The following is a 23,315-nucleotide window of genomic DNA, read 5'->3' on the forward strand; positions in this document are numbered from 1 at the left end:
TTGTCATAAGCCGTGCACTCGAAGAGAAAATGCTATTCTGTTTTGATAGCTTCCTTGTGGTGATGGGATCTAGTCCTCAACTGAGCCAATAACAACCTTGCCTTACCTTTAGCAGCCCCAAGGTATGCTTTCTCGCTGTGATCCCCCGTTGGGTTTAATTCTTTAATGTAGTAAGTCTTTTTTTCCTTGCCAAAGTTATTATTCCATATGACACTTTGAAACTTTTCCCTAACAAACTTTTTAATGCTTGCATTATCATTCGGACACTTATGCACCTTGATGTTCCATTTATCCATCCATTTAATGTTTTGCTTCATCCATGTTTTCTTCCTATAGTTAAAAGCTGCTTCTTTCACAATTTTTGGCCACTGATGACCATGCATGTTTTCCGTCCTTTTTAAGTAGCTAATTAACCGAATTAACATTGAAGCCTCTAATGGAAAAGAGCCGGCTTCTAACAAAAAAATTTCATAAGGAACGAAGGATTTGACTTTGAGACTGCTTGTGATTAAGTGTTTTTGAATTCTTTTTATTTGCCTCCATCCACAGTTTGATATGTTGACCCCGCACCTTGCAACCATAAAGAACCACCGGTGTGACTAGCAAACCGAAGAGAGTCTTCTTAGTTTTCCAATCCCATAGTTTCGGTGTCCTGCATCCATTCTGAAGTTGAAATGAAACTTTCCAACCCCTTGTATCCTTTCACTATACATGTCTCCCAACTGAGTTTATGATGAAAGTCAATCCAAAGATATTGTATTATTTCATGATTTCCAATGGGCTGTCTTCGAAAAGGAATGTAGTATTCTCTTCTTTTCTCTTTAGAGAGAAAATCATGACTTTGGTTTTGGAAATATTCACTTGCATCTCGACAAAAAATTTCTAAGGTCCCTAAATCATCTCTTAATCCTTGAGCAGTTTTTGCTATCAAAATAAGGTCATATGCGTGCAAAAGCAGCTTCACCACATACTCTGCCAATTGAACACCCTCCCCCTCCGTGTTATTTAACCAATTTTTCAGTTTATCGATGTATAGCCTAAACAAGGTAGGGGATAAAGGGCATCCTTGTTTAACACCAACATCGCTCCCAACACATCCAAACATACCATCACTAGTTTTGATTTTGGCTCTGACTTTGTCATATAATCTATGTATTGTTGCTCTATATTCATTTGGGATGCTATTTCTTTCATTTTGTTCCACAACTTGTCTCTAGGTACCGTGTCAAAGGCTTTCTTGAAGTCAACAAAACAATAATAAGCTTCTTCCCCTCGACTGTCCACCACTTTCTCTATTATGTGCCGAAGGGTGATGCAATGGTCCATGGAGTGTTTGGGTCTGAAACCTACCTGCCCTCTTGCTCTTTTACCTTTACTTTTAGCCCATTTGCTGATTCTACATTCAATGATGCTTGGAAAAAGTTATTCGAGAAGTGGTTTAACCATAATAGTGTGGTAGCTTTATGAATTGTTTATATCATCGCTCTTAAAAAGTGGGATAACCACACTAGTAGTCCAATCTAATGGGAAACCTTCACAAGTAGCGCAGTTGAATATATCCTTTAAATGAGTTGCAATCTTAAGCACGACCTTTTCACAAACCACATTGCACAGGAACTAGATTATACATGTTCTCCAAAGGCAAGTCTTTCCTTACATGAGAATCAATAGATTCATGGAACTGCTTTTGAAAAATTAAGTCTCTAGGAAAAGTCATATTGTTATGTTGGTCCTCAGTAACTATTAGCATTTTTCCATGTGCTAAAGGTTTTTTTATAGCTAAGTTTCAAGATTCTAATGACAGGAAGATTATTTTATGTCACAATAATTTCTCTTGGCAGGGCAGATTTTCACTTATGGCCAAACCGTGGCATATGGATTTTGATCCTCTCTCGGAATCCTTTAATAAGTACCCTATCTGGATTCGGCTCCCTAATCTTCCGATTCATCTTTGGCAGGATTCAGTTTTTGAATCTATTGGGAACGCTATTGGGGATTTCTTATATGTGGATGTTGACACTTCGGATATTTTCCACTCGACCTGTGCTCGCTTCCTTGTTGACTTGGATGTTTCTGAAGGTTTTCCTGAGGTGGTCTGTTTGGATTCCCCGAGGGGGTCTTGGTCTCAAATGTTGGATTTCAAGGGAATCCCTTTTCGTTGCAGGAAATGCCACTTGACGAGTCACGTTGCTGCTCGTTGTGTAGCTGGGAAATCCAAATCCATGCGTTCCCCCTCTTGGTGGACTGGGGCCTCCTCTGAGCATTATACGGTGAAACAATCTTCGGTTGCTCCTGCGGTTTCAGAGGTTGAGGCTAGTGTTCCTTTTGTGCCGGTGGTTGCAGAGGTTGCTTTGGCGTCTCATCCTGTGGATTCTATGGCTGTGGGCAACGTTCTTTCCAAGCTGGTGGTTAAGGATTTGGTCTCTCCCCCTGCTTCGGTTGACCCTCCTAGGGGTCAGTTGTCGTCTGTCTCTCATAGGGTGTTTGCTGAGGCCTCTACGTCCCCTGGGTTCCACGGGTCTTTGTCCTCTGAGGATTGGGTGACCGAGGCAGCGAAGTTTGAGGACGGTTGGATTGCGGTTAAAGGGAAGAAGGCTAAGCCTTCTGCTCCCCCTTTAGATATGACCCTTCGGTCGCGTAAGGGTAACCTCATTTTAAAAGGATAATCTTTTGTTCCCTTATGCTGACTGGTTCTTCTGGGTTGGTGTTATGGTCTTGTCTCTGGTTTGGATAGCCTTCCTGGCTGCTTTGCTCCAGTCTGTTTGTCCTTTCAGATTCCAGAGTTTTTGGTTAATTTTACTGGTCATATCTGCTGGTTTCAGGTCCTTTTAAAACCTGGTTGTGCTTAATGGTTTATCTTTCTCTTTGATGTAATGGGTTTCGGGGCCCCTTCAAAACCTGCTTTTACCTTAATCTAAAACTATTAGCATTTTTCTTAGATTACAGGTTGTGTTACTCCAATTCTTAATTAGAACATATTGGCAAAAAATCTTCAAACAAGAGAATTAGGGAAGAAAGCATAGCAAGGTTCCTGCCCAGTGTATTCATAGGTTTTTTAAGTTTTCGATTGAATTCTCTTTGTAGATGAAATCTTAATATGCAAATTTGTGTGATGCATGGTACTATGATGGATTGACCTAGGAGTATGTGGAACAAGATTGCATGTATGGATGTAGGATATTCGAGGTGTACTAATATCATAATGATCGCGATTTCAAGCACAATGTACTAGTTATTTATTATTATTATTTTTGTATCAATTTATAGATAAAAATGATTTGGTGCACTAATATTTAGATGCATTATTTTAGCTACAATGTTGCACACCTTCACTTGGAAGTGTAATATATTTTGATTTTAATATTTATTTAGAAAAATTGGTAACAGAGATAATATTTGCATATTAAATACAATAAAAAAAGAATGTCATACCCATCATATTATGAATTTATTTATTATAAGCACTTCTGCGTACTCCTTTTGTGAGGCACCTCTAATTGTGCTAAAAATGTTGACATGCATTCCACCTCTTTGTGTGATTTGCGCTTGGGAGCCTCTCTTTCAAGAGCATAAGTTCATCACCACTAGGCCAACTTGAGCTGTCAACTAATCTAAAAGGTAATTGTATATTGATGTCAATGTTATGTTATGCTTGAGAATTTAGAATGAGAAACGACTAAAATTGACATGAGACATTTTTCAAACAGAGATGAGTTCATAGAAATTATTCTTTCCAATATAGTGGATCTTGTAGACATGAAGAACCTCCCTGCAAAGAAAATTAAGAAGCTCTTAAGGCAATGTTCAGTTGTTGGAATTGAACTATTTAAATATTTAAATATTTAAATTTGTTTTTGTTTTTATAAAACAGATATAGAATAGATAAGATAATGATATTAATGTCTGACAAAAGACCAATAAAGGGTCCAAGGGACTGGAAGATACAACAAGGCAGAAAAGCAACCCAACGGGAGCACCAAACAGTGTTCAAAAAAGAACGAGCAACAAAACAAAGAGAGGAAACGAGAATGAATAGATGAGAAAAGGACTAGATATCCTTTCTTGGTACAAAGAAATCCATCACTGAGGGACAAGACCTAAGGAGACCAGGAGCCTGAGCCCAAATCTGAGTAGCACTTGGAGTAGAATGTCGCTGCCTGATTAATCCGTGACATGATCAAACACATCTGGTGTGTCCCAATGCATGTGTATTTGACAGTTGCTTCTTGCCTCTAGAGGGTGACAAGGGGGCAAAGAAGGTGGTGATGAGTTGATCCGAGGCCAAGCTCTGAGGAAACGTGAGTTATAAAGTGTGGTCACGGAGTTGCGAAGTCTCACGGAGGTAGAGGGCTAAACATCGCTGGTCAAGGTAGTTGAAGAAGGTTGAGAGAGATCTGCAGTATTTGAATAGGCAATAAAACTTGGCTCTGGTCTCATAGTAGATGGCACATCTAAAGATGAAATGGATCTTGGTCTCCATCTCAAATAAAAGTGACAGATCTGATCATCTCTAACCAAGTGGTGATTGGGCTGGCAATGCAGCCTGTTTGAACCCACTCTGAAGGACCCTAGGGAGATATGAAGGGTGTGGCTCTAACACCAACTCAACTAGAAAGGGCACACAATAATCCCCTCTTGGATCTCAAGAAAATGCTTCTGCTCGAGGTTTCCCTAACACGGGCCATTCTAGATCTCTGAGACCCTGTAGGGTATCTCTTCACCAGCGACACTCCTCTCGTAGCACTCAGCTTCATCATAGGGCCTCTGGTAGCCGCACAGATTAGTTGCTATTGGACTTTTTCCCTGTGAGGATAGATACCTAATCTTTTCCATGATGTCTCCTGCTTTCTTCTTCTTTTGTTGTACTTGTTCTTTTTTGGACACCATTTGGTGCTCCATTTGTCTGCTTTCTTCTTGGTGTAAGCTTCCAGTCTCATAGACCCACGTTGTGGTTTTTTGTTGGATATTGATAGAATTATCTTATCTATCTTATCTTATCTAAGTAGAAGGCCATTGTTAGGCAGACCCTCGTGTGGGTTAACCCAAGAAGTTGTGGTGTACTGTCTATTTGGGCATATAGGATTTTTGAAATTTTATTTTTTATCCTCAAAAGGTGGAATTAGAAAACTAATATTCCAATTTCACATTCTGATAAATAATATTTAAAAATTGTTAGGTCTATTTGCTATTTGTTTGTCCACATTGTGGAAGCTTTCGTCTCCACTAAGAAATCTTTGTTTCTCAAAACAACTGACGAAGTAGGTAGTTTTTCTTATCAATTATCACCATAGGTAGCCTTTCTTATCAATTATCATCACATGGAAAGAGTTAGCATGCATGCAATAGATTGGAGAGAAATTTTATTTTAGGAAGTACAAAGAAAAATACGTAGGCAAGGATAGTGTGCTCTATAGTGTATTTGATGAGAGTAGTTCCAATGAGGAAGGCTCATCCGAATAGAGGAGAATTGTTCTTATTTGAAAGGGGGATTTGACCAAGTTTTTCAATTTTGTATCAACTGCATTGCTGTGCCTTCACTGTTATGCTTGCTGAGGAAATTGATTAAAATGTTGAAGAACAAGATGAGGGAGGAGAGGTTGATAGAATAATTGGGAAGGGAGAAGAAATGAATATAGTTAAAAAGTTATCTAAGAGTCTTCAATTTCGAGTTAAAATTCTTTGCACTTTTTTTTAATGCATCTTCTTTCATCTTCCAAAAACTATTTTCCAAATTTAGAACTTTCTATGTTGGCTAATTCTAGTATGACAAAATTTAAACATTTTATGATTCCAACAAGCAAACTAATGCTAAAAGAAAGTCCATAGAAATTATATATTCCAATAAAGTGCATCTTATAGACATGAAGAAGAACCCCTCTACAAAGAATATTAGGAAGCTCTAAAAGAAGATAAGATAAGATAATGATATTAATGTCCAACAAAAGACCAACGAAGGGTCTAAGGGACTGGAGGATACAATAGGGCAGAAAAGAAACCAGTGGAAGCACCAAATGGTGTTCGAAAAAGGAAGAGCAATAGAAAAAACAAAGAGAGGAAATGACAATGAACAGAGGAGAGGAGGACTAGATATCCTTTCTAGGTACAGAGAAATCCATCATTGAGGGATCTAGGGAGACCGGGAGCCTGAGCCTGAATCCAAGTATCACTGGGAGTAGAATGTCGTTGCCTGATGTGTAGTGCCTGCCCTAGTTTGCATTTTGCTGTCATTGCCAAATGCTTTTAGGCCAGTTTTATGTTTGATGGTTAGTAGTATTACTTTGAGAATTATCATATATTGTTTCAGATTAAACTTATTATATGATGAGATTACTTGGTACTTTATATTTCATGTATGCATGATGATTATTACAGTGTTTGCAGTTATTAATGATGATTAGTTAGATGATTTATTGTCATATGTGTTTTCTTAGGGATACTTACCCCATACTTGCATGTGTATGGTGTGCGTGTTTTCTTTTTGTATGGTGTTTCTGATGTGGTTAAGGGAGTCGTAGTCACCTGTTAGTTGAGATCTACACGATGCACCATTTCCTACCATTGCCTTTTAGTTTAGTATATATATATTGTGTATGTACATGCGTAAATTTTATGCAGGTTGTAGGTACTGGGTATTGACTTCCTTGAATTGCCAGGATGAGCGTACCCTATCACATTATCTCAATAGTAATAGAGGGGAGATAAATTCTCAAGTCCAAATCCCAACCCTTTAAGCCATTTGTCCTAATTGAAAATTAGGACAAATATCTAAGTCGAGTACCCTCCGAATGCGTCGGATGACGGAATTCATGATATTAACCCTTGGTCTGATTTTATATGTGTTTTGCTATGATGGGTTTTCGTTTTTTTTTTGAGTCTTCGGTGTGTTTTTCTATTAATTAAGTCTAATTAAAAGATTTAATTAATGATTTAATTAAATGAAAATTAAAATGATATTTTAATATTTTATTTTATTTAATTAATTGGAAAATTAATTAAATAAAAAGAATTAAATTTGAAGATAAAAGTTATAAGTTTAGATTTGGAATGTGATAATATTAATTTAATTTAATAATAATATATCTAGAGTTCATTTTTAAATAAATGCTAAATAATATTAATATTTAAGTTAATAAATATTTTATTAATTAAATTTCAAAAAAATAAATTTAAAAATGGAAAAAGATATTAAAATTATTAAAAGATTCTAGATCACATGATGCGTGCATGTGATTAAAATATATTAAGATAAAACAAGTGGATTTAATAAAGTGAGTGCATGAGATTTAAAATTATAAAATTAATTTTAAAAGGAGTCAAGTGAATATTAAATAAATTAATGTACATTATTTTAATATTTATTCACATAGGAGTATGTGAGCTCTTGGGAGTTGTCATATTGACAACACAAGAGTTTGCACTCTAATTATGCACGTATTGTCTACACTTAGGAGTTAGCACATTATTTGAGCATATGGTTTCTACAACATTCTAGACACCTCATCATGTTTATCTTCTTATTGTGGAAGATATGTGCTTAGTTGTCATGCTTATCCTCTAGTTCTTTCTATACACATTCTAGATGCATCTTAGAGGCCTTTATATATAGGCTCTCTTAGTGTGTATAGACATCCTCATAGGCTTTTACAAGCTCATATGCTTCTACAAGCTCATATGGTTCGATAGGCTCATAGGCTTCTACATCCTCATATGCTTCTACAAGCTCATATGCTTCGATAGGCTCATAGGCTTCTACATCCTCATATGCTTCTACAAGCACTCCTAGTCACTTGGGCGGTTGGTTCGGATCTTGGAGGAATTGTGAAGGTTGGAGGAGGAAGAGTCTCTCTACAGATTCTGAGAATAGAAAATTAGCATTAGTGTCCACGTAGACACTCATAACTTTCACATATTCCATTTTGCTCTTCCTCATTCCTGTCTTCTTCGTCTCTGTTATGTGTGTGTGTCTAAATATTCTCTGTGATCGAATCTTCAATTTTGTGATTAGAATTTTAGATAAGCATGCTAATTCCATGTGCATGCGAATAAATCAGTAGGGAATTCAATTAGAAAACCCTAGTTCCAATTAAGAAAGAAATTAGTTCTAAATCGGGTTTGGGTTCGAATTGTAATAAAATCAAAGATTTAATTAGACAAGGGTTTGTATTTTAAATGGAGAATTCTAAGTTAAAATTCTGAATAGTTAATCGTAGTCATTCCATCACATTTATATTTATAACAATATGATATATATATATTTCAACTTTTAATATTGTAAGGAGGTTTTATTTAAATAAAACCATATTGAAAATGTCCATGAGCATATATATATATATATATATACATATATATATACACATATATATATACACATATATATATACATATACATATATATATACATACATACATACATATATATATATATATATATATATATATATATATATATACATATATATATATATATATATACATATATATAGATATATATATATATACATATATATATATATATGTGTATATATATATATATATATATATATACATATATATACATATATATATATATACACATACATATACATACATACATACATACATACATACATACATACATACATACATATATATATATATATATATATATATATATATATATATATATATATATATATATATATATATATATATAAAAGTAATCATTCAAGTTAAGGTGAAATTGAAATAGTGTTATATATACAAAACGTTTTATTTAATGAAAAGAAAATTTATAAAAATATATATATCATAGATGGGCGGTATTATCACCATACCTCGCTTGAATGATGAGGCTATGCGGCCCCTATCGCAGTACCCTGCGATCGCAAGTACTACGATAATAGGTACCGCGTACTTGCTGTCGCAGGCCCTGTAACTGTAGGGTACTGCAGTAGGGGCCGCATGGCCTCATCATTAGTTGCAACGATTTAAATTGCATGGGACTTCAATTGCTAGCGATACTAAATCGCATAAAAATTCTTTTAATTGCCCCATCTTTATCAACTCCATCGGCGGTGAAAGTGCATGCCTGCTCTGTGGTAAACACAGAGCCATGCCTGTACATGATGTACTGTCGCATGGCCCTTTATCTAAATGCACAGGTAGGTAAGGGTTACAATTTGCATTTTGATCTCATTAAGTTTCAATGTATACAATGTAAAGTATCATGTTGAATATGAATCTAAAAGAAATCAGTTGTTAAGCTTTTTATATTATGTAATAAACTTTTATTGTGCCGACGAAGACTACAGTTGCAAGGTACCCACGACGGGCTTGCGAATTGCCGCACGGCCTGTCACAAACATGTGACAGTGATTTTAATATCGCTTAAACCCTTTTGCTAAGCTCGGATTAAATTGTGCAATTCGAGTCTGAATTAAGGTTCTAATACATGCTCTTTTATAATAACAACGTATGTTGTTAATTATTATTATTAAAATTAATAATATAGATACATTGTTAATCAACATTAACATTATTAATAATTATTCTTAGTGATACCATTATTAATAATGTTCGTTGTATTGTTTGTGTAATTATATTTAGACAATTCTTCTAATGTTTAAACGAAAATTATTATTATCAATAATTCCATTAAGTGCTTCAAATTTTGATAATATTTCATCAAGTCTTAATGGAGTTATTAATATAATAATCTGATCGTAAATTGTGAGTTACATGTTTATTCATTAACTTAATTAAATGAGAATTAACTTAGGTTAATCAATAAAGGGAGTTGTTAACTCAAATTTGGAATTATTATATCTTTGCAAAATATTTAATCAAGGAGTATATTAGGAAATTGTAGATGATTATCTTGGAGTGTTAAAAGGAAGTCTTAAAGTATGTACATTGAGGTTGATAAGTCTTACCCTAGTGACTTGAATGATGGCTTTAGATATTAGTGATGATTTAATTATTATAACGATTAAAATTAAGAGACTTAAATTTTAGTAATATTTAATTGAGTTTTAATTAAGTATTATTAGAATGATAAAGAGTCATGGATTGTGTACCTATTTTCATTATTAATTGATTTAATTATATGATTTAATTAAGATTAATTAATAAAGCATGGCGTTCAAAGTAAGTTTTAAGATTATTTAATTTTGTTGATCTTTTTTAATAAAGTTATAATCTTCTTATTCGAAGATTGATAACTGGCTTTCTTATAATTTAAACGAATAATGATCCTTTGATTATGTTGAGAAGTTGAAGTAACATTAAGGAAGAGTTATTCAATTAGTAACATGGATCTTAGCAAAATAAGGCGAATAATTTAATTAAGGGTCAATGAAGATTAGTTTAATGAGTAAATATTTATCCTTTAGTTATTCTTAGAATATTATTTTAAATAATGGAAGGATAATGCTATCGAGGGAACAAACGGGTTGACTTGTAGGTCAAATGATAAATCTTATACACTTGAGATATACCTGAAACCAAAACTAAAACCTTATACTTAGCATCACCATGTGACGTCTAAAGCAAATCAAGATATGTTTTTGTATCTTGTTCTTTATGCTATCTATGTTTGGGGTTTGGGTGGTCCTAGAGTGTTGACCAATTAGGATGTCTACTAAAGGCTCAGGGGTTATGAGATGTGATGTCATGCTGATGTTATTTGATCTCAATCTTTTAAGACCCAACCATGGTAATCTGATGGCATGCTCTATGAGATGTTGTATTTACTGATTGTTATTGCTTTCCAGTCTTCTTTTGTGAAGCTGAGGTGTATGTATTTGAGATACTTGACTTAACCATTTTTGAGTCATCGATCAGTTATACTCGGGTTACTTTCTAGTTGCCTTGATGGGACTGAAGTGTTTGATTTAATTCTTGATGATGTCATGTTGTGACATGTTTGACTTGACCATTTTGGAGTCTTTGATCATTATTTTCTTTGAGATGACTTTTTGGTTGCTTGTTGAGAACCGATGGATGTTGTGATTTATCATTGATATGGGTATTGAGATTTATTTTAGAATACTATACGGTTGCTCGATGAGGACCGATGGATATTGTGATTATCATTGATACCTTCAGTTGCCAATAGAGAACTATTGTGGTCATGATTATCAATGGATGCTTTTTAGTTGCTAATGGAGATTTGATGTTCTTATTGTGGATTATCTTTTGGTATTTTTCTAGTCGCTTGTATAGGACTGAGGTGATTTTGTGATTTATGATTCCATGAGCCTAGGGTAGGTTATCTACTTGTAGTGTCGAGAAGTGGCTTGCAATGGGGGTTGGGGCCCTAAGTGGCTGCCAAGGTAACTCATTGTAAGTTGGTTTAATAAGTGAAAACATTTACACTAAATGGGGATTAAGATGAACCTAATAAGATAACTGTATGTTCTTGCCCATGCTTCGAGTGCTAGTACAGACTAGGACGGGAGTAGAGAGAATGCTTGGTTACGACCTTGCATTCCGTAGTATGCCTCGTCAGTACGAGAGGATACTAGTGGCCGCATAGGGATCACTAGGGGGCCAGGGTCTATTGAGAGACTACCAGGGTAACTCTAGCATGATTCGTGCGATGACACTTTCCTGCTTACATAGTAGGTTTCCTACATGTCATTGTTGTGCCTTTGGGATTCGATGTCGATGTGTGTGTTGGAACCTTTGAGTTAGCATACTTTTAGGATTCTTGAACTTAAAAGAGTACTTGTGTTATGTGATTCGATATCCTATTTGGGACTTGAGACTATCTCCTCCAATGCTTTCTTTGTTGGCATTTACCTTCATTTTGTTCATGGATTATAACGATGGATGTTATTTATTGGTATGTTTCTTTATATTGATGGTTAGCATGTGATAGATGATGTTATCTATTTTATAGGATCATCTTATACTTTATTTCTTGCATGTTAGATTTCTTTCTTCATATGTTGTAGTATATTTTAGGAGTGACATCCCTACTATGATAATGCCGATGATCTCTTCGGTGACTTGGGATGTTACGATCGGAGGGATGACTAGGGCCCATGATGGTCTAATGATGCTATTGACGGTTGGGAGGAACCGCACACTTAGATTAGATGTGTTTTATGATGGATGGATATCTTTTACGATGCTTTTTATATCTTTATTGATGGATGGATGTGTTTGATGTGAATAGTTTATCTCTCATGATTTAAAAAAAAAATTGTTTGACAAACCTAGTAAAACTTTAGGTTAATTCTTTTGGATCCCTTGGCGGGGTGTTACATGATGAATTTGTGACGTGGTCGAATAGATCTAATGTGTCCCGATGTGGGTGTACTTGATAGTCGCTTGCTGCCCCTGGAGGGTGACAAGGGGGAAAGAAGGAAATGATGAGCTGATTCGAGGCCTGATTCTTAGGAAATGTGAGTTGTAAAGTGTGGTCATGGAGTTGCGAACTCTCACGGAGGTAGAGGGCTAAACACCATTGGTTAGGGTAGTTGAAGAAGGCCAACAAATATTTGTAGTCTCTGAATAGGTAGTGAAACATTCCTTTGATCTCATAGTATATGGGACATCTAAAGATGAAATGGATTTCGTTCTCCATCTCATATAGAGTACAAAGACGAAAGATCTGATCGTCTCTGACCAAGTGGTGATTGGTCTGGCAACACAACCTGTGTGAACCCACTCTAAAGGACCCCAGAGAGATATGAAGGACGTGGCTCCAATGCTAGCTCAAGTAGAAAAAGCGCACAATAATCCCTTCATGGATCTCAAGAAAATGCTCCAAGTAGAAGGCCATTTGTGGGCGCATACCCTCGTGTGGGTTAACCTAGGTCGTGGTGGTGTAGTTTCTATAAATGTCAAGTCTAACATGCCCATTCAACTCACCCTGTGAGGGGAACACATGAGAAGGAGCATCTAGTAAGAAATGGTATGGAGAGAGACAATCACTATCAATCCCTATCTAGCTAAGTAAGGCAGCAGCTTGGGCATACCAACCACGAGCTTTGGGTCTCAAATTGGAGCTAGTGTTATCAATGAAAGAGCAATAGGTGAGGTAGGAGTATCTACGACGACCATTCATGAAGTCAGCAAAGCCCCTGAGGTGGTGGAGAAACTAGATCAAATCGAAGATAACACTAAGTCTGAAGGGTTGTGCCCTAAAATCAACCAAGATAATATTGTGTGGGGTGTACCAGTGACATCTGATGATCTAACAGAGGAGAAGGGTCCAGACCTGCTCGAATGATGCCCAATCAGAGTCCAAAAGCAAAGGTCCCCAAACCACTGAGCTGTAAAGAATTGTCAGTTTGACCAAAGAGTCCAAAAGTGATAACTTGGACTCAGTATCCTAAAAGTGATGCTGAAAGCATTGTCTCTCCAATAGGGCAAGGGAGCCCATCCCCTTGGAAACCCTAGGTAGGCAAGTTGGCCTCATGTTGAACCTGGGGCAGAGAACTTAACCCCAAGGTAAGTGTATGATGAGACAATCTCAATCTCATGATCTTGATAGGTGAAATGGAGATGAGAGGTCTGCAAGCAATTGAAGACCATGACCTGAGTCTTTCCCATGTTCACGATGAGCTGGTGATGGACACAAAAAGAGGCCAATCCATCAATAAGTCTTTGGATCCCCTTGGGAGAGGAGGCAAGGAGAACCACATCATCAACAAAGAGAAGAATCGAGATAAAAACCTAGTGTAAGTAGCAACCATCTCCAAGGAGCGAGGTCTCCTCGAGAAAGGTCTAAAGCTCATCAATGTATATATTGAATAAAGTGGAGGAGAGAGGGCAACATTGCTTCACCTCAATGGTACTATGAATTGGATCAAAGAAACCCTCTAAAGTTCAAAATCTATCCACCGCTATCTCATAAAATCTCACTATCATTCTCAAAAGAATGTTTGAAATACCAATGTCTCTAAGCCTTTGGAAAAGTGCTTTGTGGGGAACAGAGTCAAAGGCCTTACGAAAGTCTACAAAACAACAATAGACTTTCACAACATGATGTCGAGCCTCCTCAATGAAAGCCTGCAACATCAAGATGTGATACATAGTTTGATAATCAGTACAAACCCCAACTTGTCCTCTAGCATGGTGCCGTCCCCTATCGAGGTATCTAGACAAGATAGTATTCAAGACTGTGGCCTAGAGCTTGGTAAAGGTTGCCCAATCACGATGGTCCTGTAGTTGGCATAGAGAAGAGCAACATATGAAATATTAGCATATTCTCTAGATATGTAGGCCATATATAATCTTTCTATAATGATTAATGGATAACATTCAAATAAGTGTCTCTAAAATCTGAAGTAGTATGCATAATAGAGAGGTCTAAAATTAGCAACATAAATAATAGAGGATGATCAATAGTTGTATCATTCATATCTGAAAGGTTCTCCAAGAAGTACATAAGAACCAAAGTTTTCAACAATTCGTGAATGAAGGCTCTAGAAATGATTGGCATTGGTATATCATGTAAGTAATTAGTGTTTATGTGAGAGGTCTCATAATAAATTATTATTAATCACTTGATTTTTTAGATTAATATATAGGCTAATAATTTGTTATGAGACATTTCCTATGTCCTATACATCATAGATCATTAGTCCGATATATGACAAATTATATGATTATTATTATTTTGTTCACATTTAATATGTTATGAGAGCACAAGTGAGGATTGGAAGCCGTTGCAATCCTTCAATGGGTATGTGAAAGGAGATTGAAGAATATTGTTGAAAATCACATAAGAAAGACTTAAAGTATTAGTTGGAAGAATATTGTTGGAGGTCATTGCTAGGATTATTCACCAAATAAGGAAGCAACCAATTGTTAATTTGATGCCCAACCACCAATAAAAAGTTGTTTTGGAAGTGGTTTGACGTTGAATCAAAGTATTGTTTTGGAAGTGATTTGACATTGAATCAAAGTATTAGTTTGAAGGAATATTGCGGAAGATCACTGCTAGGATTTTTCACCAAAACGGAAGCAATCAAATGTTGATTTGATGTCCAACAACTAATAAGTTGTTTCAGAAGTATTTGATGCCGGCCAAAGGAGACTTGCAACATTTAATAATTGTTGCAAGTATAAGAAAATATGGATCAAAGGTATTCTTAAAATAGGCAAAAATTGTTGCAAGTCTATAGTTTGAAGGTATATTATTGTACATCATTGTTAAGATTAATCTTCACCAAGGAAGGAAGCACTAAACTATTGATTTGATGTGCAATCACCAATAGAAAGTTGTTTTCGAAGCCTTGACATTAACTAAAGGATGTTTACAATAGTACAAATTGTTGTAAGTATATCAACAAAACTAAACCAATCTCCTTTAGTGGCTAGTGGTTTGCTTTGTCTCTTTTCTATTTTGTGTCTTGATCCTTTAACAAAGTTTTGACAATGTTGTGCCTCCACAACCAAAGGTTGGAGAAAAATAAGAAAAAACATTAGAGGAGGGTTTGCGTGATAGAGTGGACTACACTACTAGACATAGGTGGAGTTGGGTTTACTTGGTCTATCAAAATGACATGAGCATTACTTTGCGAAGAGTCACCAACTTGGGAAAAATTATCAGAGGAAGAATTAGAGACCATTATAGTCAAATGATCATCATTTGTAACCTTTCACAAAGTGGCATCACCTTTATGACATGTGAGAGAATAACTAATAACCAAATGACAAGTACACCACTATTAACATCAAAACTGGAGACTCATAATCTAGACATCGAATCTAACACCTATTCCCAAGCATGAGAACTACATCACCTAGAAGGGATGTGGAGATAATGTCCACCAGAATGCTAGTGAACATAGAGAGGCCTATAACTTATGTAGCCTCATCTACTTTTAGGAAATGACCATTAGAATTTCCAATGGCCTCAGAGTAAGAATTCTCTCAAAAATGAAGCTAATGATTTGGGGAGAAGAACCCATGCAAGATGCACACTGAGAAGTTAAGGATATTGTTTAGGGTTGACCAAGAGAGCATGATTCCCTTAGGCAAACAACTTAACACCAAAACAAGGTCTTCAGAAAAAACAAAAAGAAAAACAAAAAAACCCTTTGCTTAAAGAGAAAATTCATTTTTATTAGATTTCCAAAAATTAGAGATCTTATATGTGTATAAATGTACTACTAATTTATAAAAGTTATTTTCAAAAGCTAGTTGAAATCTAAATCTATTATTAAATCATCAAGTTCTAAGAGAGTTTCTCAATCATGATTTCAACAAACAATTGCTAACCTTAACCATCGGTAAAATAATAGGACAAACTGGCTTGATCACTAACTCTTCCTTCAAAAATGGTTGGAATTAAAGTGACAAAAACATAGCCACATGCATATAAAACAACTCCAAAAAAATTTCTAATTAGAATGTAATTTTTATAATGAAAGATAGTTTGACATGAACAATTATTTTTTCTTCTTCTAAGACTTATTCCTTTGTTGATCGCTTTGAGTCGATTCTATAGATTGATAAGACCACTCTAATCTGCATTTCAATGACCACATAAACAAAAATTAATATTAAATTACTTTCTGCAGTGCACATTTTATAGTTAGCCGATAGGCTATTATAGGTGGGCATTTCAGCCCAAACCTGTCCATTCATACACAAACCAGATACCATTAGTTGTTTTTCAAATTGAAAATTGCTCAATGATCAATCAATGTGAATATCAGATCAATCTTGAACACCAACCATATTTATTCTGAGATTTCAGATCCTATATAGTTATATTTCTCAACAGATCTTTTGATGATCTGGGAGATCTGTATATTGATTTCATCTTTCCAACCGCTTGCACCTTCTATATATCACCTCTGTGAATGGCATAAACAATATTGGTGAATGACATATCCGTTTTCTATATTAGCTGGAATCTTGAATCCATCAAACTTTTCAGTATTTACAAGTAACCAATCTAAACTTCCCACCTCTATCTACAAACCCAACTACGGTAGCTCAGCCATTTTATTTACACAAGCTCCCTGCTCATTAACATTTCTAAGAGCTGAATGGGATTGCATGAATGATCATCTGGTGGTAGATTTTTATGTTTTCTCCCAAGACAGACAGTTGGGATATGAATTTTTTGTCCTTTTAAATTGAGGGTAGTTTGTATTTGAGTAGTTCTGTAGCTGACATTTTGCAATTATAATGATTGAGGTTAGTTTGTATTTGAGTAGTTATGTAGCTGACATTTTAAAATTATAATGATTAATGAATGGAGCTTTATTCATGTGAATTTATCTCTCTATGTGTGCATAAATAACTGTATCTTCACAATGTTTACATTGGCATTGTTGTTTTTGTATGGTGTTATTAGGGTGTGTTGTAGTAAGATTGGCATCACAAGTTGGTTTTGTCTTTCTACTTTTTGGTTATTAAGTAATGTTTGATTGTATGTGTCCAAGGCTATTAAAGTGATCCTTGTTCATTTGATTCTTTCTTCATGTACGTGTTAGATATGAAGATAGTGCTCTCTAATTTTTTTAATAAAATAAGTAGAGTTAAAATCATGTCATTCAAGACTAGTTGTAACATTTCAAATGGTGTTGCAACACTATTTTTCCAATCTGAAAATACATTTTAAGTTTAAAAATAAATTATCCATAAAATTATTTTGAAAACAGGGCTATCAGAATATTTGTAACTACAACATCCACAAAATTCCCTTTCATTTTTGTTATTTCATGCATAGTTGTCCCCAATTTCATAACTCAAATTTGAGCATAGTCAGGGTCTATGATAGCAATGATAAAATGAGCCAAATAATAGTTTCCTTACACAGGCTGCAAAAACATCATTATTGTAATTTTGATCACCATCGATATATTTAGATTTTCTTCAAAATCATTCTTAGATATAATGAGTGGTTGTTAATCTTACTTCATCTATCTTTCCATCATTATATTTTCCATGATTGGGAGGCTTCTTCATGCTTTATGATTTATAGAGATTCATAGATCAACACACTTAAAATTGTTTGGTAGGTACCTTAGAGTGCGTGATCAAATCTAGTTCCCATTTACATTAAATTTTGATAAAGTGAATATCAAAGATGGGAAAACTAACCCCAACCATTACAATGACAATTGTAACGTTGAAGGTTTTAGGCCTCATTGCCCCTAACAAAAGTAATGTAAGTAAATCCTTTAGGAATGTGGAAATATTGAATTATTATGCAAAAGGTTGGTAAATTTTAGTTTACTTTAATTGTTTGCTTGTTATTTATAGTTATTAGTCTATAATGAAACTTAAACGTATTAAAATTTGAGAAGACTTTAATGCTAATAAGATAGTCAACTACTTTGAGAGTGTTCACAACTAAATATTTACATATACTTGGGATTATTTTCATGCAAATGAGAAGTGATCTAGAGCTTCAACCAAATAAAACAATATTTACAAGTAATTTTAAGCACTTGATGCAGTGATGGATGTGTGTCACAAATCAAGTATATGTATGAGCACAGGGATAACTTTCTAAACTATATAAAAAATGCATCTAGAAGATACAACTTAAATTCCTCATTCAAGGATGAGGAATAATTCCTAAGTTACAAGTTATGACAAGGAAAAACAAAAGGTAAAAGTTTTAAAATATGTATCTTTAAATTCTATGCTTCATAAATCTTATGAGATAATAGATAGTTGGTCTTATAAGAATAAGAGGCATTGAGATGCATGCACCAATAACAATCTTAAAGTTGTAAAACACCAACATAGATTAAAAAAATAATGCATTTTTAAAAAAATATTATTTTTGAAAAGAAAAAGAATTAAATAGAATCAAATGCTCTCATTTATGTGTAATATCTATAGCGAGATAACATCACAATGTTACATTTAAAATTAGAGTATGAAACATGGAAGAAATCATTAACAATACTAATTAACAGTACTCTTCCTTTCAATTGAAAGGATTCATAATAAAATAAATTATTTGTACTATTTGTAACATTAATATAAGATTGTAATATATATATATATATGATTCTCCATGATTATTCCATGAACCTAAGTAGACATCCTTATCCTGCAACAAGTTCTATGCGGGCAAATTTATTTGAGGCATTTTGTCAAACGATTAACGTGCTTCCATATTTTTTATATTTTTAAATCATGACACTCTATGAAAGAATTATTGGAGCCGTGTTAATCATGCTTGTCAAAGATTAGACATTTCAAACAAATATCAACCAAGGTTGTCGGAGCTACAAAATCAGACAATTTATTTGTGGTAAACAACTTATGACCCACATCCATATGTTGTTTTGAAGCTCCCATTTTAGCATGGGCTGAAAGAATACAAGAAAATATTGTGGAGTCTGGATTTACAACTAGGTGCATTTCCTATAATCACAACATTTCACTCTACCAATTTTCTTTGAGTTATTTAATCAAACAATTAAAATCCCCTATAACTAGTTCAACATTTTTCTTATATGTCTACAAATTATTTCCCACTGCTAAATCTAGCAATAATATCCTTATCTTATATTTTGATTAATGTCTATACACTGCTCCAAAATGCACACTTTTATGAACTACATAGCCAACGTGCCCAGTTGAAAGGTCCCCTCTCATAAAGAAAGAAAGATCTTTAGAAACCTTAGAGAAAATATAGCAAGAACATAAATCTTCGCACTTGCCAAAAATATTCAATGAAAGTGGCAAGATAAATGGGAATGGGAGTGCTCAATTTTTTTTAATACCATTGAGCACATTCAAAAGTCAAAGTTGGGGACACTCTAATTCAAAAATTAATGGTGATTGCTAATGTGGTTAATCCCAACCAATAGTAAAGGGTTGCGATCATTTAGTCATTCCAACCCAAGGTATACTTTCAATACTTTGTAGATTACCTTCTCATTCTTCATCATTGGACCTATCCTATACTGTCAATTCCTAATCTTCACAATAATTTTACTAGTCAACAAGACTCCATATTTGTATCTTGACCGTCTTCTTTCCTCTTTTCTTGCTTTTATTATATGATGATTTTCTTTTAGCAGTGTCTTTTCATCTTTTTATGGATGAATCTTTGTTTAGATCTTGTTCACCTGTTCTAACAAACTTTTTATTGGTATTGGCTTTGAAATTTTTCTTGTAGTAGAACCACAATTATAAATTGATTTATGTAATGACAATTAAAATAGTCCACATTGGGACCAACGAAACCCAAAACTTTTATCTATAACACCTATAACCTTTGGTAATTATTGACAAATACCACTATCAATGTCACGGTCACTCACTGTAAATAAATCCCAAGGATTGACACTTCAGAAAACAACATTAATTGATATCAGTACAACAAAGCAACAAGGTTCAAATTTTACAACTATATCAAGAGTTCAATCATTAGCAACCTTCGTATAATTCATAAGTAGGAAATAATTTGACTCATGAAACTTGGGTCAATGAGTTTGACTGAAAATACACAGTTAAATCCTAATAGCAATATCAGAAATTGACTTGCTGTGGAAATTATCTCCTACTTATCAATTGATGAGCTTAAGGGGCTTTCTAATGAATGGTTCATAAGGCACAACACTTTTTGAAAGTTTTGCAAATGGGGTTTCAAGCTTTGGGTTTAACCATGGAGGAAACTTTGTAGTTAAGCACGCTCAGGTTGGAGTAGTACTGGGATGGGTGACCTCCCGGGAAGTCTCGGTGCTTCACCCCTATGAGCATCACCTAGATCCAATGAGTGCTAAGTGTTCCATATATCCTCATGAGAGATGGATTCATGTTGAATCACTACTCATGAAACATGGGTCAATGAGTTTGACTCAAAATCAAACAGTAAATCTTGATAGCAATATCACAATTTAATTTGCTGTGGAAATTATCTCCTACTTGTCAATTGATGAGCTTAAGGGGATTTCTAATTAATGGCTCATAAGGCATTACACTTGGTGAAGGTTTTGCAAACGAGATTGCAATCTTTCAGTTTAACCATGGAGGAAACTTCATAGTTAAGCGCGCTTAGGTTGGAGTAGTACTGGGATGCGTGACCTCTTGGGAAGTCCTGGTGGTTCACCCCTATGAGCATCACCTAGATTCAATGAGTGCTAAGTGTTCCATTTATTCTCAAGAAAGATGAATTCATGTTGAATCACTACTCATGAAACATGGGTTGATGAGTTTGACTCAAAATCACACAGTTAAATCCTGATAGCAATATCATAATTTGATTTGTTGTGGAAATTATCTCCTACTTATCAATTGATGAGCTTAAGGGGCTTTCTAATGAATGGTTCATAAGGCGCAACACTTGGTGAAGGTTTTGCAAATGGGGTTTCAAGCTTTGGGTTTAACCATGGAGGAAACACCGTAGTTAAGTGTGCTCAGGCTGGAGTAGTATTGGCATGGATGACCTCCCGAGAAGTCTCAATGCTTCACCCCTGTAAGCATCACCTAGATCGAATCAGTGCTAAGTGTTCCATTTATTCTGATGAGAGATGGATTCATGTTGAATCACTACTCATGAAATATTGGTCAATGAGTTTGACTCAAAATCACATAGTTAAATCCTGATAGCAATATCACAACCTTCATATAAGCCACCATTCTCCTTTGACGATATTCAAGAATGAAAAACAATCCATGTATATCGTTATCCCAAAAAAGGAAGAGTCTTGATTGCAAATAACTCTCACTATAGAGTGTAAATGTATAAAATATGGTAAATTCCCTTAATATTTATGTGTGTTTACTTCATCAAATTTTTAATTGGCTATACTTACACTTTTCAATATCATCTACCCCTAATGTATACATTTGTTGTGCTATAGTTATGGTGAACATATGCCACTTGTGGCGATGCGATGTAGTTTACTAAACTATGCATATTTGCATGTATCCAATGTTGACTCTATTGTACCTAATATGTATTACATTGCAAGCATCTATTATGTTTATGTTGAATGAAAAAAATTATTAAATATGTGTTTTGTGGAGAAACTATTGGTAGCATGCTTTCTCTACACAACTTGGATTACATATACGTTAATTATTACCTAATGAAACTTGGCGATCTTTAACGAAAAATCAAAACATCCTTTAACCTTTCACAAAACTAAGCAAAAACTTTTTACAGAACCTAGTTGATGAAACTAAAAGGAATGTCAAAGTGAAAGGTGCAAATTTTATGCAATGTCTATGCAGGGACCACCATTCATCTGAATTGTTAATTAATAGAAATAAAGGAAATGAATTGTATTATGATTTATTTTGATTTTGAAATTATTAAGAAAATCTCATGAACATGCAAAGTTTGACCAAGCAATCAAACAAATTCTACGATAACAACTAAAGGTTTCGTTATTGTGACAATAGACGAACTCCCTCATCCAAATTAGAAGCCATTCTAAATAGGACTCTTTAGACTTAAAATTAATTATAAAGTAACCCATGGAATCAATAGATAATTTGCAAACATTGTGATTTTTACATTGAATTCTTATATTCTTCTTCTGCATTTCTTATATGAATTTAACTATATTGGATTTAATAATTAACTATGTCAAATTAACAATGTTTAATTTGGTTATAACCTTTTTCTTTTGCTCCCACTCAACGCTATGGTTTGAACTCCCGCTCTCGCTCGACGCTGTTGCTATTCCCGGTGCTCTGTGCTTAGACCATGGCCCCTCTTAGCAATTCGTTGGAGGATCCTCTATCTTCTTGGTTGGCTTTCGGTGTCTGTTCTGCTAGGGGCAAATATTTTGTAGATGTGGCAGATTTTGAGGCTGCAGTCCATGGTTTGGGGATTCTAGCTGTAGAACGTTGGATCTTGTCCTTGACGGTGAATCCTATCGCGATTAGTTGTCCGATTCGTTTGGTTTTGGATGATGATATCGCAGATGAAATTTCTCACATGGCTAAGGACTTCTCTCAGAGGGCCGCTATCTTTAGATTTTGTGGATTTTGGCCTTCACTACAAGCTCTTCATGCTTGGATTTTTAAGCATTGAGACCCTCTGATTTTAGAATATATCCAAAATTTCCCTATGGATAGGGGTTTTTTCATCATAAAATTCGATGCTGCTGATGACATGAGGGCTATTTTATGCAGTTGCTTCAGCTGGGAGGATCGTTACCCTTTGTTGGCCAAACCTTGGCACGAAGGTTTCGATCCTACAACAAAATCTTTCTCTCATATGCCTCTTTGGGTTAGACTCCCTAATCTTCCCCTTCACCTATGGTTGGATTCAGTTCTTGAAGCTGTGGGAGGTGCCATTGGTGACTTCCAAATGGTGGACTCCAAATCATCTGATATCCTGCATTCTACTTATACTCACATCCTTGTGGTGGTGGATACGTTGC

This window comes from Cupressus sempervirens, chromosome 5 (genome assembly GCF_028749045.1).
Source record: "Cupressus sempervirens isolate cs-2001-9-10 chromosome 5, ASM2874904v1, whole genome shotgun sequence".
NCBI classification, from domain to species: domain Eukaryota; kingdom Viridiplantae; phylum Streptophyta; class Pinopsida; order Cupressales; family Cupressaceae; genus Cupressus; species Cupressus sempervirens.